Source organism: Balaenoptera physalus (genome assembly GCF_965194825.1).
Source record: "Balaenoptera physalus genome assembly, chromosome: 10".
Lineage (NCBI taxonomy): Eukaryota > Metazoa > Chordata > Mammalia > Artiodactyla > Balaenopteridae > Balaenoptera > Balaenoptera physalus.
Genome location: NC_138889.1, coordinates 76,049,846 through 76,061,340, shown reverse-complemented (window position 1 = coordinate 76,061,340; position 11,495 = coordinate 76,049,846).

The window sequence follows — 11,495 nt, the reverse complement described above, 5'->3', positions numbered from 1 at the left end:
CTTTAATGGAGAAAGAATAGTCATTTCAGCAAGTAGTGATAGAACAGTTAGACAACCATATACACAAAAGAGTGAACCTCAACATACACCTTATGCTTTATACAAAAATAAACTCAATATGGATAATATGCCTAAATATAAAATGTAAACCTGTCAAACATTTATTTTAAAGGAACCATAAGAGAAAATCTTTGTTACTTTGGGTTAGGAAAAGTTCTTAAATACAACCCCAAAAGCTTGCATAATCCATGGAAGACATAATCATTACCCTGGACTCTATCAAAATGAAAATCGTGTTGTCATAAAAGGCTTGAAAAATGTTTTAAAAATGAAAAGAACATCACAGACTGGGCAAAAATATTTGAAAAATCACATAACTGATAAAGAACTTGTATCCCGAATATATAAAGAACTCTCAAAATTCAACAATAAGAAAACAATCCAATTTTTAATAGGCAAAAGATTTGAACAGTCAGTTTACTAAAGAAGATATATTGATGGCACATGAAAAGATTCTCAACACCATTATTCACTGAGGAAATGTAAATTTAAAACACTTATTAGAACAACTAATTAAAATACCATTATTAGAATGACTAAAATTTTTAAATCAAGAAATTGACCATATCAAATGCTGGTAGATATAGAATCTGGAATTCTCATTCACTGCTGATGAGAATGCAAAATGGTACAGATACTTTGGAAAACAATTTGGCAGTTTCTTAAAAAATTAAACATGAACTTACTTTATGACCCAGAAATTCTCCTCTGATGTATTTACTTCAAAAAATGAAGAGTTATGTTAACACAAAAACCTGTATGCTACTGTTTGTAGAATTAGTAGTTTATTCCTATTCACTCCAAACTGGAAACAACCCAAATATTCTTGGAATTTACCCTACTTGGTGTTCTCTAAGATTCCTAGATCTGTGGTTTGCTGTCTGACATTAATTTTGGGAAGTTCTCAGTCATTAGTGCTTCAAATTTTTTTGTTGTTGTTCCTTTCTCTCTTCTGGTATGTTACACTTTTCATAGTTGTCACACAGTTCTTGGATATTCTGTTCCATTTTTTAAGTCTGTTTTCTCTTTGCTTTAGTTTTGGAAATTTCTGTTAATATGCCCTCATGCTCACTGATTCTTTCCTCAGTTGTGTCCAGTCTACTAATGAAACCATCAAAGACATTCTTCATTTCTATTTTGGTATCTTTGATTCCTAGCATTTCTTCTTGATTTTTTCTTGGGATTTCCATCTCTCTGCTTACATTACCTGTCTGTTCTTCCATGTTGTCTACTTTTTTCATTAAAACTCTTAGCATATTAACCACAGTTGTTTTAAATTCCTGGACTGACAATTCCAACATTCTTGCCATATCTAAATCTGGCTCTGTCTCTTCAAACTCTGTTTTTTACCTATTAATATGCCTTGTAATTTTTTGTTGAAAGCTAGATATGAGGTACTGAGTAAAAGAAACCCAGTAATGGTTCCCATGAAGGTCTCTACTTGTGGGTTTCTGCTCCAGTAAATTGTGATTCTCTGTATCCACCTATCTGTCTCTCCAATTTTGGGGGCAGTAGTTTTTCCTGTGACCTCAATTCTCTGACGGATATAAGAAGAGTTGTTAATTTTCAGTTTGTTCAGCTTTTAACTTGTTGTTAGAATGGAGTCATGACTTCCAAGCTCCTTACATGCCACACTGGAAACCAGAAGTCACTTATATATTCTTCAACTGGTTGACGGATGGACATTGTAGTAGATCTATACAATGGAATACTACTCAGCAATAAAAAGAAACAAACCTTGGATGAGTCAACAATATGGATGAATTTCAAATACACTATGCTGAGTGAAACAAACATGATTCAAAAGGCTGGATACTGTATGATTTCATTTATATGACATTCTGGAAAAGGCAAAACTTTAGGGGTAGAGAACAGGTCAGCAATTGCCAGTGGTTAGGGATGGGGGTGGATTTGACTACAAAGAGGAAGTACAAAATAATCTTGGAGGATGGTAATTATTCTGTATCTTGATTGTTGTGAGTTATGTGAGACTACCTATTTGTCAGAATTCATAAAACTATACAATAAAAAGTTCATAAATTTTAAAGAATTTTTTTAAATTGCCATTACAGCACCTCATCTGGGTTGTTTCCAAACTCTGCTTGAAAATTCCCTATGATGGGGAATTTATTCTTTTCAGAGACCACTGATGCTATTATTACAGAGCTTCCCTATCACTGTGCTGTGAATGGATTACAGGTTGCCAAGATATTAAACATCTCAGCCCTCAGGCAGGTGGGAGTCATTGGACAACTCTTTTCCACAGTGGGCTGTAAAAATTCTTTCATTTTCTATAATTACCATAAAGTGAAAAAGGATGCACTGTGTTATTAGATGGATTAAAGTTTTTTTATACATTGAAACAATATCAGCCTATCTACAAGGTTTATTCTTATTGGTCCTTGTGTTTTCTTGAAACACATTTATTCCCTCCTTATATATATGGCAGTTCATCAGGTATTTGAAGATTTGCTATATGTTTTCCTACTCCCACCATCACCAGTTCTTCTCTGAGTAAATGTGTCTGGTTCCTTGGGCTGTTCCTCACATGGCATATTTTTAAGATTTTTTACTGCTCCCTGGAACATGGTCTTTATTTGCAGTATTTCTTCCCAATCTCCAGAATATGATATTCAATTTTCAGCTAGCATAGGATCTACAAGGAAAACACTTTTATTGAAGCTGGTCTATGATATCTGCCTTCACACATCCAGCAGAGAATGAATAATACAATCTTTTTTTGGAGACTGAAACTATTACAGGGTCTCATGATCTTCAAGTTTTGTCATCTAACCGTACTGGCTCTAAAGGCTCTAAGAGTTCGTGGAGCACTTTCAAATTCTAGCATTTGGAGACAACTCACTAGAAGGAATTCACAGAATCAAAATAACACCAAGCAAGTCAACAATAACTATAACACAACCACCAGCACCATATCTCAGCATCTATAAAAGGATCCACATCTATAAAAAAGATCCACAGTTGTCACCCCGTATACTTGGCCTTCCTCCAGCACTATGTCATTCTGTAACTAGAGCTCCTTATTGCCCTGACCCTTTTCTTTCAGATACTCATGAGGCAAAATCTTCCCATCTTCCAGGAAATGGGAGACCTTTCTTAGGTTCCAGCTAATCTTCTCAGGAAATTGTTCCTCACTCACAAAACATCTCACCATCTACTTAGCCCACATTCCAGCTGACAGACATTGCCATAACAATATGTATACTCAGCGAGAAATAAATTTTATCTCCTGTGGGTTTATGGAAACTTAGTTGAAATCCCTTGGTCTATGACTTCAGATACAGCAAAGTGGATTTAAGAAATTGGGTTGAAATCTCCCAACCCCAAGACATCCCCTCAATGGATACTGGAAACACACATTGCAAGTTATAACTCAAATTTGATGACAGATGATTTTTCTAACTTCTGTTTATAACTCCTATATCAAGGAAATACAAATAAAACAAAGCCTATTTCTATAGGCTAGAAAGAAATTTCTGGATAAGTGGGATTTCTGCTAAACAATTTAAAAGTAGAATTTTGCTTGAATGGATCTATTAAAAATGAGAACAGCTCTGCAGAAGATGCTGAAAAGAGAATAAGGATACAAGCCGCATTTGCAAAAGACATATCTGATAAAGGACTGTTATTCAAAATATACAAAGAACTCTTAAAACTCAACAATAAGAAAATGAACAACCCAAGTAAAAGATGGGCAAAAGACCTCAACAGACACCTCACCACCAAAGATACAAAGATGGCAAATAAACATATGAAAAGATGCTCAACATCTTATGTCATTAGGGAACTGAAAATCAAAACAATAAGATATCACTATACACCTTTTAGAATGGCCGAAATCCAGAAGACTGACAACACCAAATGCTGACAAGGATGTGGAGCAACAAGAACTCTCATTCATTGCTGGTGGGACTAAAATACAGCCAATTTGGAAGACAGTTTGGCAGTTTCTTACAAAATTAAACATATTCTTACCATATGCTCCAGCAATTGCACTCCTTAGTATCTACCCAAGGGAACTGAAAACTTTTAAAACCTGCACATGGATGTTTATAGCAGTTTTATTCATAATTGCTAAAACTTGGAAGCAACTGAGATGTCCTTCAGTAAATGAATGGCTAAATAAACTGTGGTCCATCCATATTCAGCACTAAAAAGAAATGAGCTATCAAGCCATGAAAAGATATGGAGGAAGCTTAAATGCATATTATGAAGTGAAAGAAGCCAATCAGAAAAGGCTATGTGCTATGTGATTCCAACCATATGACATTCCAGGAAAGGCAAAACTATGGAGGAAATAAAAAGTTTCAGAGGTTAGGGGGGAAAGAGGTTGAATAGACATAGCACAGAGGATTTATAGGGCACTGAAACTACTCTGTATGATAATATGATGACGGGCACATGTCATTATACATTTGTCAAAACTCATAGAATGTAAAACACCTAGAGTGAACCCTAATGTAAACTATGGAATATGGATGATAATGATGTGTAGTGTAGGTTCATCAATTCCAAAAAATGTACCACTCTGTGCGGAATACTGACATTGGAAGAGGCTGTGCGTGTATATGGAAATTCTCTGTACCTTCCGCTCAACTTTACTGGGAACCTAAAATTGCTCTAAAAAATAAAGCCTAGTTTTTTTAAAAAAATGGGTAGAATAGCATTTCAGAATATTGGAGGGCTTTCAAGTTTCCTGTTACACAAAAGGAAATTGTCACAGCATCTAACAGGTGCCAGGGATACAGCTGCACTCACAAAATTGAGGATTTCCGATTCCCTTTGTACCTGTGACATATTGTAGAATGCCTTCCCTAAAGACCTGAATTTAAAACTCCACCTCCAAGCATCTTCTCCTTCCTCTCCAAACCATCTTCATGTATGACCTGACCACTTTATTCTCTCCTCCATCTTTGTGAACCCATCAGATCAACTAATCTTTCTGAGGTCTTTTTCTTAGCCTTATGCATGGACTTTCAACTTTAAAGGGCCAGAGGCCTGATGTTTTGGCAGTAAGGAATTTTTTGTTAGTTGTTTTGCTTTTGTTTTTGTTTTTTACCCTGTATCAGTAACTCTCACTTCATAAAATATTTGGTGCTTTTTCTAATACCTAAATTTTATGTAATGGGGCCACAGTAGGAGAAAAGTGTTTTTATGACAATGTAGAATGTCTGCTCTTGTTACTAAGGGACCATCACACTCAAAGGGAAATAAAGACTTAGTCTTCCTAACTAGAAAATAAGAACCTTCAAATTTTACAGTTAGAAGACACCTTTAAAGTCATTTTGTCAAGCATTTTTGTAAAGAAAAAAATCAGAAAGGGGGACCGACTTGCCAAAGGGCACACAGCTCAGTTCATTGCGGAGGAAGGACTAGAAACCCAATCTGTTTGTTCCAACCTGGTGCTATTTCCATTTTAGGCATGGCATGAACTTTTTGGTAAAGCCAGTAAAAGGCTTCCAACTATTCAAAAAATGCACCCAATCCTTATTTTAACATTTTAGATGGAGTATGCTTAAATAAGTAATTTCTTCATGCTGATTTTGTGCTTTCTCTTTTGCTGCTTATCTCAGATCTGGTAGGAATTTAGCCCTTTCAAGACCTTTCAAAACCACTCAGTTAGGGACTTCCCTGGTGGTCCAGTGGGTGAGACTCCAGGCTCCCAATGCAGGGGGCCCCGGTTCCATACCTGGTCGGGGAACTAGATCCTGCATGCATGCCACAACTAAGAAGCCTGCATGACGCAACAAAGATCCTGTGTGCCGCAACTAAGACCCGATGCAGCCAAATAAATAAATAGTAAATAAATATGATTATTTAAAAAAACCCACTCAGTTAGATGAATAAATTCAACCAAAAAATTTCAAATGCCTATAGGTACCAACACAGAGGACACAAAGATGAAAAAGATGCTCTCTGTTCCCCTAAGGAGTTCACCATCTCATGAGTCAAAATGACATGTGAAAAACCAGCCAAAATTCCTTGAAATGAGGAGTGTGAAAGGAGTGTTTGAGGGCCGGTGCAGAGAGTGGTGCGTCCCACCTGGAAAGGGGTGGGTGAGGAGGCCTGCACTGAAGAGGCAGCATTTGAGCAGCTCATGGAAGGTCGAGGAAGATTCCACCGAGGGGGTAGGTTAAGGAGGGGGAGGACATTCCAGGCAGAGGACGGAGCATGAGCAAAGCAGAGAGGCATGAGAGGGCTGGCTATTTTTAGAGAACAGTGATTAGACTGGAGAGGCTGGAAGATAGAATAAAGGAAAGTGGGGCGGTGGGAGGAAAAGTTGGAAAGTTAATTTGGGGCAAGAAGAAGAAACCTGAATGCCATGTCAAAAGTTTTTAGTAAGATCACATAGTAAGGGGGCGCTAATGGGGGTCTTTAAGCTGGAAGCTGCCATCATCAGATCTGTGTTTCGAAAGACGGCTCTGGTAACAGTGTGAGAGATGGAAGACAGGTGGGGAAAACTCAGTGGGAAGCTTCTGAAAAAGTCTAGGCAAGACATCTGAGCCAGGGCAATAAGAGGAGCAGGGATAAAAAGGACTGGATTCAAAAGAATTTCTGTTGTTGACACAGGTGAACAGTGATAGAAGCTAGTCAACCCATGGAAACAGCTCCTAAGATGATCCCATTGATCCACTTTAGAACCTCCGTGAGTGGATTTGCATTTGTCAATTTGCTGGCCCTGTGATACCCACTTAAGGGGTTTGCACTGCTTCAGGCTCCTCCTAGAGGCTTTGTCTTGGCTGAATAGCGAATGCAGAAACAGCCTCTACTGAACCCAAGGGACCATTGATGTAAATAAAGCCCTGCTAATCTCTCAGGGCAAGAAAAAGTTGAGTTGGTACTTTGGCTGCAGAGGCACTCTGACCTGTAGTGATTCTCAGACCTAGTGTCCTCTCTCCCAACTACATAATGCCGACCAGATCAGTTGAAACCTCTCCCAGGGCAGTGGCTCTGGAGCAGAGAACCTGGTTCAAGTTCTGACTTTACCATTTACTGGCTGTGTGACCTCACCTCTCAAGCCAGGCTCTTCATCTGTAAAAAGGGAATAATAACACCTATATCCCCCCACTGATTGAGAGAAAGAGAGAGAAAGGGACAAGAGAGAGGAGAGAGATCACATCTGAGAGAGAATCAAACACTTGGTAATGCTTTTAAGCTGAAAGCGTTATGTAAGGAATGCTGTCATCACTGTAATCAGCAAGTGATGTATGGCCATAAGAACAAAGAGGCCAATACAAAAATCTGAATGACGCAAGTACATCAATTATTTGTTTCTCCAAGTCTCACTCCATTTCAGTGAGGACAAATACATATATATATATATATATATATATATATATATATATATATATTATCTCTTGGGGAAAAGGAACGATCTTGGTTCACTTAAGTGTTGCTTTGCTCATTTCTCTGCCTTTCATGGATGGGCCGCATGGCCAGGAGCAACCTTTGAATGGTAGTCTTAAATTAATTCTCTCTTTGAAATAACAGCCAATGACAAATGTCAGACTACTGGTGCATAGAAATAGTGAAAAGCCCTAGTTACTCCAAGAATGTGGCTGACGTTGAATACATTATAGTCCAATTATGTTTCTTTTCAGAGTGGTTTGGATGAGCAGATGAAAGCTGAGATTCCCAGGCCTGTAAATTCTTCTACAGCATATTCCCTCTTTGTATGGCATGGTTTAGAGCAGTGGTTTCCAAAGTGGAAGGGGGGACGAGCATCGTAGAGAGCATGTGAAATAATACTAGAGCATGAGAAAAAGAATTAGAACTTTTATTACATTTATTTTTATCTTTTTTAGTGTGTAGCATGGAGTGTTTTATAGTGTATATGACAGTAATATGTTTATAATTTACATATATATGTACATACATATGTGTGTTGTGTGTGTATGTATGTGTAAACAAAAATGTTTACTGAGGGCACAGTGACCAAATGAATTTGGGAATCAATGTTGTAGAAGGGATTTGAAGTTCAATCTGGGTTTGAATTTCCCTGTCTCCTTAGTGATGTGTTTCCCAATGACTCTCCAGTTTTTAGTTATCCTAGGAGAACGGAGGGGGTGAAGCAGCGTATTCTAGTCCTGACATTGCCACTGACTCACCGTTGACTTAAGTGTGTGGCCTTGGGGTAACTACTTAGCTTTCACGAGCTGTATTTATTTCATTCCTCACTCATACAATGGGTATAATAGTATCTTCTTTACAAAGTCACTGAGAGAATTAAGTAGAATAAAGTTTATTCTGATTTGGGTATAAAGACAGTGTTTTAAGGCATGTGTTTAAGATCATCGTCCCTTCTTACTCTATTGCCTGATCTTTTTTTTTTTTTTTTTTATAAATTTATTTTTGGCTCTGTTGGGTCTTCGTTTCTGTGTGAGGGCTTTCTCTAGTTGTGGCAAGCGGGGGCCACTCTTCATGGCGGTGCACAGGCCTCTCACTATCGCGACCTCTCTTGTTGCGGAGCACAGGCTCCAGATGCGCAGGCTCAGTAGTTGTGGCTCACGGGCTCAGTTGCTCCGCGGCATGTGGGATCTTCCGGGACCAGGGCTCGAACCCGTGTCCCCTGCATTGGCAGGCAGATTCTCAACCACTGCGCACCAGGGAAGCCCCTTGCCTGATCTTCTTTGTGTCCTATGTTTCACAACAGCTGACTCATTTTTGGCTATTCTTGGGGAACAATGGGGCAGAAACAGTGGGTTCTAGTCCTAATATTACCATTCACTCACTGTTGAGTCAACACTCAACTAGTATTGATTGAACACCCTGCCATGTGTCCAACACATGCTTAATATTATCTATTCTTCATAGAATCCAAAAGGCATTTGCATCATTTTTCAGATGAAGCCACTCTACAGCAGTGCTAGTCAACAGAACTTCTGCAATGATGGAAACACGCTATAGCTACGCTGTTCAAGGTGGATGCGTGAGCCACAGTGGGTGGTAAGTACTTGGAATATGGCTGCTGTGACTGAGGAACCGAATTTTTCATTTCATTTAATTTCAAATAATTTCAATTTAAATAGCCACATGTGACTATTGGCTACTGTATTGGACAGTACAAATGTAGAGATTGCTGAGCTAGCATTCATGTGTAAGGCAAAATTGAGACTGTTATGGGCTGAACTGTCTTCCCCAAATCATATGTCGAAGTCCTAACCCCTGGTACCTCAGAATGAGACTGTATTTGAAAATAGGGCCTTTAAAAGTAAAATGAGGTCATATGACTGGGTCCTAATCCAATATGACTGGTATCCTTATAAAAAGAGGAGATTAGAACACAGACACACACGGCAGAAGACCATCTGAAAACATGTGAAGAAGATGGCCATCTACTAGCCAAGGAGAGAGGCCTCAGAAGGTACCAACCCTGCTGACACCTTGATCTTAGACTGCTAGCTCCAGAATTGTGAGAAAATAAATGTCTGTTGTTTAAGCCACCCAGTGTATGGTATTTGTTACGGCAGTTCTAGCAAACTAATACAAAGACCTTTTCACTTCTAGTTCACTTACAACAGACTTTCTCAATAAATTCATCAAGAATACATTCTATCACTCACACACACACAAACAACACAGCACACAGAGTTTAAAAAGTAAGATACAAAAAATATATAAGTAACAGTAGTTGAATGAAGAAAGCAGTAAATTTATAATTAGGTTTATTTTTTTATGTTATTTTTTAATAGATCTTTATTGGAGTATAATTGCTTCACAATACTGTGTTAGTTTCTGTTGTACAACAAAGTGAATCAGCCACATGCATACACATGTCCCCATATCCCCTCCCTCTTGAGCCTCCCTCCCATCCTCCCTATCTCACCCCTCTAGGTCATCACAAAGCACCGAGCTGATCGCCCTGTGCTATGCTGCTGCTTCCCACTAGCTATTTTACATTTGGTAGTGTATATATGTTGATGCTACTCTCACCTAGCCCCAACTTCCTCCTCCCACCCCGTGTCCTCAAGTCCATTCTCTATGTCTACATCTTTATTCCTGCCCTGCAACTAGGTTCATCAGTACCACTTTTTTTTTTTTTTTTAGATTCCATATATATACGTTAGCATACGGTATTTGTTTTTCTCTTTCTGACTTACTTCACTCTGTATGACAAACTCTAGGTCCATCCACCTCACTAAATATAATTCAATTTCATTTTTTTTTTAAAGCAATTCTTTATTTACTTATTTATTTGGCTTAGCTGCTCTGCAGCATGTGGGATCTTCCCGGACCAGGGCTCGAACCTGTGTCCCCTGCATTGGCAGGTGGATTCTTAACCACTGCGCCACCAGGGAAGCCCCTAGTTTCTTTTTATGGCTGAGTAATATTCCATTGTATATATGTGCTGCTTAGTTTCTCATCTCATAGAAGAAATAAAATATGGCTACCAGTTAAGTCTATATCTAGCTATCTATCTATCTGTGCATTAATTTTTAAATTAGAGGAAGAGGATCTTTTTTAAGTCATAAAAGAAAACATGACAAGGAAAACTATTAAATCTAATAAAAGTCCAGAAAAGAAAAAAGAAACATTATTTTAAAAAAATAAAATAAGATGAAAGGAATAAGTCCATATATATCAAAATTCACAATAAATGTGACTAAAGTATCCTTTTAAAAGGTGACTCAAGTTATGTAAAACCCAAAATATTGTCACGTGTTAACTCTGGGAAAGAAAGTAGGATTGTGGGAGGGCACTTTTACAATTTACCGTAAATACATCTTTATGATTTAGTCTTTCACGATAAAAATGCATTCCTATGTTACTTGTGTAATCAGAAAACATTTTTTTAAAGGTCAGAAACAGTAGAGTCAAACTCAGATTTTCTGGCTCCAGAAATAATTCTACTATACACATTGCATTTCCCCTTAAGGGAACTAAACCCCTTCTTTGGGCTTTAATATCTGTACTATAAAATGAGAGTTGTGGGCTACATTTGTGACTTTCAAATTGTGTTTCAAAGAAGTATTTTAGAAGCCACTTTGGGGGTTCCGAGAAAGGCTATGTGAGTAGACCACCTATTTATTATAATAGACCACCTATTTATTTCAAGCAGTGAAGTTCCTCTTTTATTTGCTTTATATATCGATGTTCCATTTAAGATTACTTATAGAAAAAAGTATTATCGTTCTAAAAAAAAGCACACGAAAGTTTGACAGCTGCTATCCTGGAAGACTTCTAAAGTACCTTCTAATTTTAACATTCTAGAGTACTCGCCATTTCCCCATTTCTACAACAAATACACTTCTGCATGAAAACATAGACTAGGAAAATCTCATATTAGGTTTTGCTGTGTTCATATTCGTGAAATTAGCACAATCTTCTTTACAGTTATTTCCATCACTCAACCAACTGCTTTGTGGTTATGTAATGAACAGGCTAATATGGCTGATGTGAAGGGCTGGATTTCA